The following is a 10130-nucleotide window of genomic DNA, read 5'->3' on the forward strand; positions in this document are numbered from 1 at the left end:
ATATGCGCTCCTCTCGACAATTCTAGAATGCATCGTGGACAAAATTTGGATGATAGCGTAGCACAAGACATTTCACTACACTTGTTTAGATGACTTTGTGTACATAAAACCGCTTCATGGAATAAAAATGCAAACCAAAGCATCACAGGAGCCCTGCCTTATCAGAAGTCGCTCCTTTAGTTCCCCAACATTAGTGCTAGGGTGGCAAAAAAGAAAAGCAGAATTTTTATCATGTTAATTAAGAAAAAAAACGAGAAGTCTCTGGTCCGAGTCTGGATGTAATATCATCCCTCAAAACTTTTGGAACCTCACCCTCCAATTTTTTTGTGTAGCCAACAAAAAAGAGAAAAAAAAAAATTAAAAAATGAAAAAAATTCTCGGACCAGGATCGTGGAAAGAAGGATTCGCCTACCTTCGCGCCCATCCACGTTGCAATAATCCACTGCTTGCCTCGAGATATATGCATGTCGGGATGAATGAGGGAGTTCGGATCGCTTCGAGATATGTGACTTGGGTGATTCAACGATGGACGGGCGCAAATAAAGGTTCAAATGGGTCATGTTAGATCGGGGTCACTCATGATCCAATCTAACTTGATTTTTTGTTCGGATTCTAATTTTGGACTCAGACCTGATCCGATAAAAGATCGAGTCGGGTCGGCTCCATATATAACTCAGATCCAATCCAAAAAATTCGAATCCGATTTCAGTTTGATTTGGGTCCGAGTTGGATCCGATGCAGATCGATCCATCCATGACTTTAGAATTTGTGTTTGCACCTCCGCGGGCTGCAGCCCACATGTCTAAATAATTTTACAGATTCAGATCGGATCGGATATAAATTTAGTAAATCTAGATCCAATCCGAAAATAGAACAGGTTCAATTTTAGAATCCGATCCGGCTCTACAAGACCTCTAAAATGGACTGGGTTGAATCAAATCATGAGTCAACGCACGAGCCAACAATGAATTCCGTCGGAATTCATTTACGTGGGACACACACCCGCCGGATCATCCTTTGGTGCCGGCATACCAAAACTCAAGCTGGCTGTCCTCTCCACCTCTTTCAACCCTTGATGAGGAGGCGGAATGATCAAATCTGTCTCCCGGTCAATGAGGAAGTTGTACACGGAACCATTAATCAAATACGCGAACACGTCAAAGTGGTTCTCATCGTCCGTCCGAATTTTTCTGCAGCATGGTAATCGTAAGCGCGCTGGTCAGGCAACCATCTCGATGCCGCTGAGCATGACCCATACCAAAATCCAGCAGGATGAGCATTTTTCATGGATGGATAGATGCATGCATTTCAATCTCACATACCGCCGTACTTCATTCGCTGAAGCCATGAGCTGACAGAGAATCGGAAGACGTCTGCTTTCCCTGGCCCGTAGTGCCGACCAGCAGGACTGCCCCAATCATCAGCTCCTTCCATGCATCAAAGATTCCTCTCGATCAGGAAGACAGCAAAATCCTGAGATGACGATGATGCGGTCTGTGCCACGGCTCTGACCTGGTCCGGGGGACCTACAGGTCTCTCTCATAGACCACGGAAGCCAATTCGAGGAGCGCCAGGGAAGAGTGCAAAGAGGCAGATGCCCGCGTGAGACGCAACCACTTTTCTTTCTATTCGCATTTGCCCATTTCCCCAATGTGAAGGCAATGGTGCCGTACGACGAATAAAGTTCCCAGCGTACACCATTTTATATTGCTGCACAGAGCAAAAAAAAGAAGAAAAAAAAAAAAAGCGCGAAGAAAAGAAAAACGACGCATGCAGAGAGGAAAGTCAGCGACCTACATCATCAGAGTATGTAGGTTGCATATCCTGAGGTCGATAGATTTGATAAATGTCATACCCAAAAATGAACAATCCTGATTCAAGACTTGCAGAAAATGAGGTTCTAATATCAAATAACCTACAGTGTCGGGAAAGTAAATGGGAATGCTATTTCCACAGACTTACATCCTAATTACATCAGCAGCCAGCAGGGTTGATGAATAAACAGACGCAAATAGAATTTGGCGAGAGGATGATCGAGTGACTAGGGAAGCAAATCAGGGGTCAGTTTTGAGCTTCCGTCCCCTGGAACTGGCAAGATTTGCTGCTCGATTTGAAAAAGAAATTCCTTTGTGCTCCTCGGTCGCAGATCATGCAGCGATGACCAGACTAGTTCATGAACAGCTGATTTCTTTGCAACTAAGGGGCGTCCAGTCCCGAGGAATGTTCAAATTAATCTCAACCAAACTAATCCTTGGAATTCAATTTTAGTGGCTATAATTGGAGATGAGGCTCCGGTACAATGATCTTCCATGCAGTTGCTATATATGACTTTTCTGTGGATGAAGAAGATGACATGGCTTAGGGTGCTATATCTGACGAGTTTAAGAGCAGGGACAGCCAAACTGTATGGATTGACATGCAGTGCAATTAGTGAAGCCGCATGAAAAGGTTGACAAGGATGCTTGAAGTATGACTAGCAAGTGATGCGCAAATACTTGAACTCTGTTTAAAGATGGTAAATGATTTCTATAGGCTGAACAAACTTCTTGAAATTTCTGAAGGAAGGAAGGACAAAACTGAAAAGAAGATTCTGCTTCCAGGACAAAGAGGTGCAGCAAATAGCATGAAATATGGATTGCTGCACTGACTTCGGTATCGAGTTTAGTCCTGAAATAGCTGTTTTGTCCCAACTTCTATGGCAGATGGCTCAACTAACTACAAATGCAGCTCAAGAAACATTGCTAAACAAGACGTATCACTTATTTAGTGGTGTTTCTCGAGCTGCATCCCTGTGGTTATATACGATGTATCATTAACTTGCTAACAACTATTAGCTCATTTGAGCGGCACCTTCCAGGGTTCAGCTCCTCGGTGTTGCATTTGAAAAATTTTATAATGAAAAGAAGAAGAAGACAATCTTTATTAAGATGGCATGCTGCTTCAAGTACAACAATATTTGTTAGAAAGTGTGAACAAAGGAAAGAAAAAAAAAAGCTTTCGCTATGTCATGATTGATAGCAATCCAAAAAAGTTATTAAAAATATGAACCGCTCACCAAGCAACAAGGCGAACAAAGTCCAAGAGATTCCCATACCGATCCCTTTTCTGATAAAGCAGCCCTCCATCTTAAACAGTTCTAGTACACAAACATCCACTGAAATCACAATTAGAACATCCATATATTTTATGTAAACCATCTGTTTCTTCCAAAGTCTCCAAACTAAAACCATCAAGTTTATGAATTATTAAAGCTAGACCATGTCCAATAAGATAATCAATGACGGAGACTGAAACTTTAATACATTAGAAAAAATGGAGAATAGATTTCCTAATCCTAATAGAACAAACCAGGTTCGCTCCAAACTCAGAAAGTTTTGTGAACAAAAAACAATATGTATACAATCAATATAAATCAAGTATTAACCACAATGCTAATTTATACATGCACATTATCAGAAGAATCAGAACATTAGCAAGGCAGAGCATGCTTTGAGCAGCCAAAGCAGTCCTTAGTTCATTCTTGCTTCAGATTAAAGCTAGGAGTCTGATGCAAATAGCAGCGTTGACATGGAGCTAATCCTTGTTTCTATCAGAACCACCTAGAGATTGGAATCCAGGATATGACCATTACACCACTCACTCCAGCTACTCATCTTTTGCTCCAGCAACTCAACTAAAAGGATCTTGATGTGTTTGCTACTATAAGTATAGAGACAAAGTAGTAATTCAATTGGCATGTTTTAGCATTTTCAGTCCAACTAAGCATCAATCAAGATCTCACAAAGATAACTCCAGCAAAATTAAAATATAGCACACAACATATGTATAATTTAGTGGTACAATAATCCATTTTACACCATTAATTAAACATTCTGGCAAAAATTTCAAGATGGATAATCTGAGCTTTGCAGCATGACCTATCGCTGATACATCTGCATCAAGTATGCCACTTAGTTGCCAGAATCAAGAGTAGGTGCGGAAGCAGGTACAGGTGCAGTGAAGCGGATATTATAAAAATGCTTGAAGGAAGCACTTAGGAGCAGGTACAGGTCTGAGTTTCAGGAGAGTTTCAAAGCTGGTAGATTGCCTCAGCTAGAAGTTCTATGCTACTAGGCATATGCCATGAGTATAGCGTGCAGAATACACCTATCAATAATCTAATATGTGTGTATGTGTCGGTCAGAAAAAGGCAATGGAATGCATCAATGTGACACAGAACAGACACCAGCAACAAATGTTGTTAACCATAGAAAAATGAAGGTTTTATTGATAGAAAACTAAGACAAGACCTGGAGATATCTGCTTTCAATCCATGTTCAACGATTCCTTGATACACCTCTGTCTTAATAGTGTCCATATTAAGTTGCAACGGCTTTAGTTCTTCCTTTTCAAGGATTATTTAGGAACTGTCAAATAAACCACAATTCCCTATACTGATCAGGTATAAGGTTGTCACTATGTCATGTTATTTTTTGGTCTCAATCTCAGTTGAGAGATTCAAAGAAAAGGCAACTTATCATTCAGCTTGGTCCATGTATATACATAGCAATCCTGTGAAGAACTTTGAACAATAATAATGAACTCATATGTTATACATGTGAAAGATATTCAATTGTAATTCATAAAACTAATAGAGCAAGTCAGAATGGAACAAGAAACTCAGGAATAAGATTCTCTCGCTCACACGAAATGGTTAACTTAGAAGGAACCTCTTGACAATGCAATTTTTTTTGAAGACTGCAACAGAACGAAGCAATAATAGAATATGGTATGCTAAAAAGAATGCATCAAATGAGAGAAAGCAAGATGTGAAGCTCAAACTGCCAGGAGACATAATCTCAAATAGGAATACAAGAAGTTTAAATGATCCTACAGCTCATCTAGCACACGAGAACAATGCAACTTTCTGTTCATGGAACATGTCCCACCTAACCCATGATATGAATACTAAACAAGAAAACTGAACTAAAATGAGTGTAGCAAGAGGAATATGCCAAGAAAGCTTTGTTAATAACTGATTAGGTTAGAGATAGTAAGAAGTACTCTCCGAGGAAATGGAGAAGTAGCGAAGATAAAAACATGGAACTAAATCAAATGAGACGGAATCAATCATGAGCAACACCAAACAAAATAGGAAAGAAACATTTCCTACTTGGATTTATGCTGAAAAGTTTGACACGGGTAAATGTACTTTGAAAATCCTTGATGAAAGTGGTGACTTGACTTTGTTTACTATTTAATTGTAGCATCATGATGGCCATTAGGTATGAGAAATTTATAAGATTCATTCTTCTTGTTTTTTCCAACAAGGTAAGGAAAAACATATGAATGAAGGAGCTCTCCTATAACTTCAGAATATGATTGGCAAATTTCATATTCTAGCTGGTTACCAATGGATCAGAACACTGTACAGCTCAATCCCAAGATAATCATATGGAAGATTTTTCCGTTAAATGTGTTATAATGTTCGATGTCTACAATGCATACGGCAGTTGCGGATGCAATACACATCCACAATCCATATAGATATTCGAACAAAAGGAATGCAATTTCCGTAATCAGGGATCCCTCTCATCCCTATGACGCTCGGACAAACTTTGCGATACCTTTAAGCTCTCTTCCGTATGTAAGTGGCATATGACAGTCTTATCTATTCGACGTCGGGAAGTTTAAGAAAAACAAAAACGAGCCTTTTAAGTAGAGGGAGCCTTATAAGGCGTTTTGATTAGGGATGAAGAGCGAGCATCACATGATAGCTGGAAGCCTGGAATAAAATGGATAAATCAAAGCATGTAGAAGATCAATTCGACTATGAAATTAACAGAGATAAAGTAGTTTAAATGGATTCCTGCCGTGTAATAAAGAAAGTGAATCGCACCAGTCTCAGGGCGCGCAGAGGCGTGCGGTTGCTGAGGCTGCAGAAAGAATGAACTGGGCATGGGCATTGCAAGCCCTTCAGGGTGCCGATATTTGAAGCAACAAGTAATCGTGGCATGCAGCACTCCGGAATGTGCACCGATCGAAAGAGGAAAAGAAAAGACGTTAGAGAAGACGAGGGAGATGAGGCCTAACCCGCGGCCAATCAAATATATCGATATTAATATACGGTGATAAGTGAGTGCAAAAAATGAAATCGAAGAAGAAGCGAGCGAACGGAACGGCAGAAACCCTTTACCTGGAGCACGAGGGAAGTTCCTTTCGAGCTGCCCTGAGAGGGCGAAGAGGAGTACGAAGGCCCAGTCTATTGATCGGCCCGCACTTGCTTTGGGCCTGTGGGCCGATCCGAAAAAACTAGGCCCAGGACCATTGTGGACGTGATCCAATCCGATTTTTTATTAGGTTGAACCTAGGTCCAAAAGTAGAACCCGAACATGAAACCGGATTTGGTTGGGCCACTCATGACCCGGTCCAACCCAATCTATTTGCACGCCTACTGAAACTTCCATTGTTAAACTATGTTGATTAACCTCAGCTCTGATTGAGTCCTTGCCCTATAATTTATTGATTGAATAGCTTAGGCCTGACCCATCCGGAACCGCCAAACACTGTCACTCGACCAACCGTCTCCTTCCTTATTATTTAAATTCGAATAAAAATTAATCTCGCTTTTAATGTCTTAAAATAGGTCTAGCGAAGTCTGATAGTCTAAAATAAAAGAGATAAGTAAATCTTATACTCTTTACTAGTTTTCGAACTTGTAAGTAGATCATGCACTCTTTATGATCATATTTTTCGTGCATAAAATTTGCTTGTGGGGGAATGTCATGCTTTTTCTTAAAACTATAGATCAACATATGCAGTATAAAAATCATGCTTTATTATGAAAAATAGTTCTCCAAATTTTTTAATAAAAATAACTTTCTTATGAAATATAAATTTGATCGTGTCATTTAGTATTTTTCATCTATTTATATGTATATTTTATGAAAAAAGATATAAGCTTTCTAAAGGCTCACATATAGGTATATATGAACCATTGAATTAGGAAAATCGGTACTCGGAGCTAGTATTCAACGAAAATGGCTCTCTGCCAATGGGTAAAAGTTGGAAACGAATACGAACTATAATATCATATCGATTATGAACACTAGCCCTGTTACGGGTATAAAGTGACCATAGCACGAATATTTATGAGCAATATTTTGAACTATAATATGGCTAGATGGCAAAAAAATTATTTATGCATTTATTTGCAAAATAAATTTAGAGCTATGTTTATCAAATATGAATGATTTATGCACCCATGATTAGCTATATGACTTGTTTTATATACTATAGTATGAAATGTTTATTTTGAAATATATATATATATATTATTTTTTTAAATGATGCATTAAAATAAAAAATTTATTCTTGATCCGATAAAGTGTTAAAAAGTTTAGTTACTGAGCTGTGTCGAGCGAGAAGCCGCCGGCCGGGACGAAGAGGGAGCAACTTCCAGTGCACAGGTGTACCTGCACAAAGCTTTGGCCAGGGATTCCGGCGAAGGCCCTCCGATGGCTAGGTTAAAGTTGATTCAGAGTTTTGGGAAAGATTTCTGAGTGTTTTCTTATGGCTTTTTATGGCTTATTGAGGGCCTTTCCCTATCCCTTTTTATAGGGCGAGGGTCTCGGTCATTACCTGAAATCTTGGGCCGAGCTATGATCAGCTGGCTATTAGCCGTTACCTAAAATCTCGGGCCAAGCTGTGATCAGCTGGCCATTAGCTGGAGGCGACGCGAATCACGGAGATCAATCTCGCAGGCAGAGGATTCAAGAGATATTTTTCCAGATTTGTTTGAATATGGATTCTGAAGATCCGCGGGATCTTCAACGGGATCAAGGTTGACAGGACCGAGGTCGGCTCGGCCTTCGGCAGGGTCCAAGGTCAGCCTGGTTCTTAGCATGATCGAGGTCTGGCCTGCTCAGCTCTGAGGTTTGCTCGGTCGAAATTGGGTTGCTCCACGCTGGAGTAGGACAATCCATTTTGCCTTCCATCAATTCTATTTTTATTTTTTTCTCTTTCCAGACAAATAAAATTCATAGGAACGAAGGATGGTCCAAACTTGGAGTTTGTGCTAGTAAGTTTGGCGATTTATATAGCAGAGTACAACTTTAATTCTTCAGTTGATTATAACGTTGTAGTTAGTGAGTTTCTGAATAATAAAGATTATGGGTTTAGTTTTTATTTTCGAATATAGACACTCTGAAATAATATTGATTTTATTTAATGGATGATGACATTGGATTCCTATTTATTTATTATATTCATGATCGATTTGAAAGCCAAATATAACGTTGGCTTTATGTATTATTATGGGTTGTATCCCTCCATATCATGCTTTAGATCTGAGGTGTGACGAATTATGCTCTGAATTTGGGGCGTGATAAGAAAAAAAATCCCTCGCTCGGATAGGATATATCGGATGCCGGCCGCAACCTGAAGACATGAGAGACAGAGGCGACGGCCGGCCACCAAGGTGGTAGCCCAGTTGGAACGGGGCGTTTACTTCCAACCAAGTGGTTTCAGGTTCGAAACGCGCGGGCGTCGATTAAATTTGGGGACCGGATGCCCCACGCCTGGACACGGGGTCTGGAAGCGCTATTGGTCGGCTAGTAGCCTGGGTGGTGCCAGGTGTGACGTACTCATACGGAGGGTCGGGTAATCGAGCCAGCCCACGGGTGGGGAGGGTATGAGTAAAATAGGTCGGAGTGCCCAACACACGACTCGGTCTACCCGCATCGAACATTCTCCTGGCGGGGTGAGGGCCCAGTGGTCGGAGCTGCTATGCGGGGGTGGGCTTGTCCCTTCCTCCCTTTTTTTTCCTTTTTTAGCGGAAAAAAAAAAGGCGACGGCCGCCGGCACAGAGAAATAATAGAATATAAAGAAATAAAATAAAGCCGCCCATTGAAGTCTGGCTAGGTTTGAGTCGGGTACAGCCGGACAGAAACGCGCCTCAGCTGGACTGACCTGGGACCTGGGTTGAGATAGGGTGCTGTGCCTATCGAAGTTTTGTAAATTTCATAGAGAGGAAGATACAACCATTAATATTTAAAAAAGAAAAACTTCAATTAAACAACCATTGCATGCATGCGAAAAGTTTGTCGGATCCACAAATAAACTTATCCACAATTCGTAGTCAACTCTCGCGGGTGCGGATTTGATAACCTACGCGATATGCAGTGCGTCAAAAGCCTTAAATTATTGGATGCCCTTTTTTTTTTTAAAAAAAAACCGACAGGTGAAGACTCCATCCGCTAGCTCCATCAATGAATGAACCCTACGGCACAAAAGCGCTTAAGAGACAAGTCCTGAAATTATGACAGGAGTGTAGAGATTACGTACGAGCATAAGGTAATAAAAAAAAAAAGCTGAAAAAAATATTTTTCTGAAAATTGTAGTTACCTTCATATATTTTAGATTATCATACTACCAAAACTACATATTGCACATATTTTTCGACCAAACATAGCTACGAGCAAGTGAGCCGCCGCTAACTCCCAACTAGTAGTGCTCTACAATCAACAACCTTTTTGTGGGCACTTGCTAGTTGCTACCATAGTTGATTATTGGATCTGCACTACTTGAGGCCCTCATCAAGTATGGAGCAATTAGAGTCGGCCACTAGCAGGGCCCTCATCATCCACATTGTAGCCTCCAAGGCTATCCATTACAAACCCTCCGACTTGACTCTCTGGCCTTTATCCTTCCTAACTGGATCCCACATGCTTTCTCCTCCCTCCTCAACTATACTAGATGATTGTTGCTATCGCTGCCGGCACCGACACTCGAAGAAAGAGGAAAAGGCTTCCACCATCCAATTAATTCATCATCTCATTAGCTGCACCAATGCTATCCCGCACCACCTCCATCACTAGATCTATAAATATAATTTTTCTATAAATTTATTTTTTAAAATTTTATCATTTTTTGACAATATAAATTATATAAAAAATAACCAAACAACCATTATGATAAAATATATTCGATTTAAATTTAGCGTAAATTTGTCACTAAATAAAATATGACAACTACAGTCTCTTGACATTACCGCCCTCATTTATTTCTCTGGTAAACATCCTCGCCTACCTCCCCCTCGCCGCGACGCCGTCCCCTTCTCACCCCAACCGCAATCGCAGCCCACTCCCCAT

General features: G+C 40.6%; 1 long non-coding RNA gene across 1 annotated transcript; it reads right to left on the bottom strand.

Moving 5' to 3' along the window:
• Positions 1-1847: 1847 nt before the first annotated feature.
• Positions 1848-6286, bottom strand: LOC120111532 (uncharacterized). The gene is made up of 2 exons (XR_005512742.3): positions 5879-6286; positions 1848-5764 (listed from the first exon to the last, which is right to left on the bottom strand). It is a non-coding gene; the product is annotated as an uncharacterized LOC120111532 (long non-coding RNA).
• Positions 6287-10130: the final 3844 nt, after the last annotated feature.

The sequence above is a fragment of the Phoenix dactylifera genome, chromosome 5 (assembly GCF_051530095.1).
Source record: "Phoenix dactylifera cultivar Ajwa chromosome 5, Ajwa_hap1_PhDact_Kaust_v1.1, whole genome shotgun sequence".
NCBI classification, from domain to species: domain Eukaryota; kingdom Viridiplantae; phylum Streptophyta; class Magnoliopsida; order Arecales; family Arecaceae; genus Phoenix; species Phoenix dactylifera.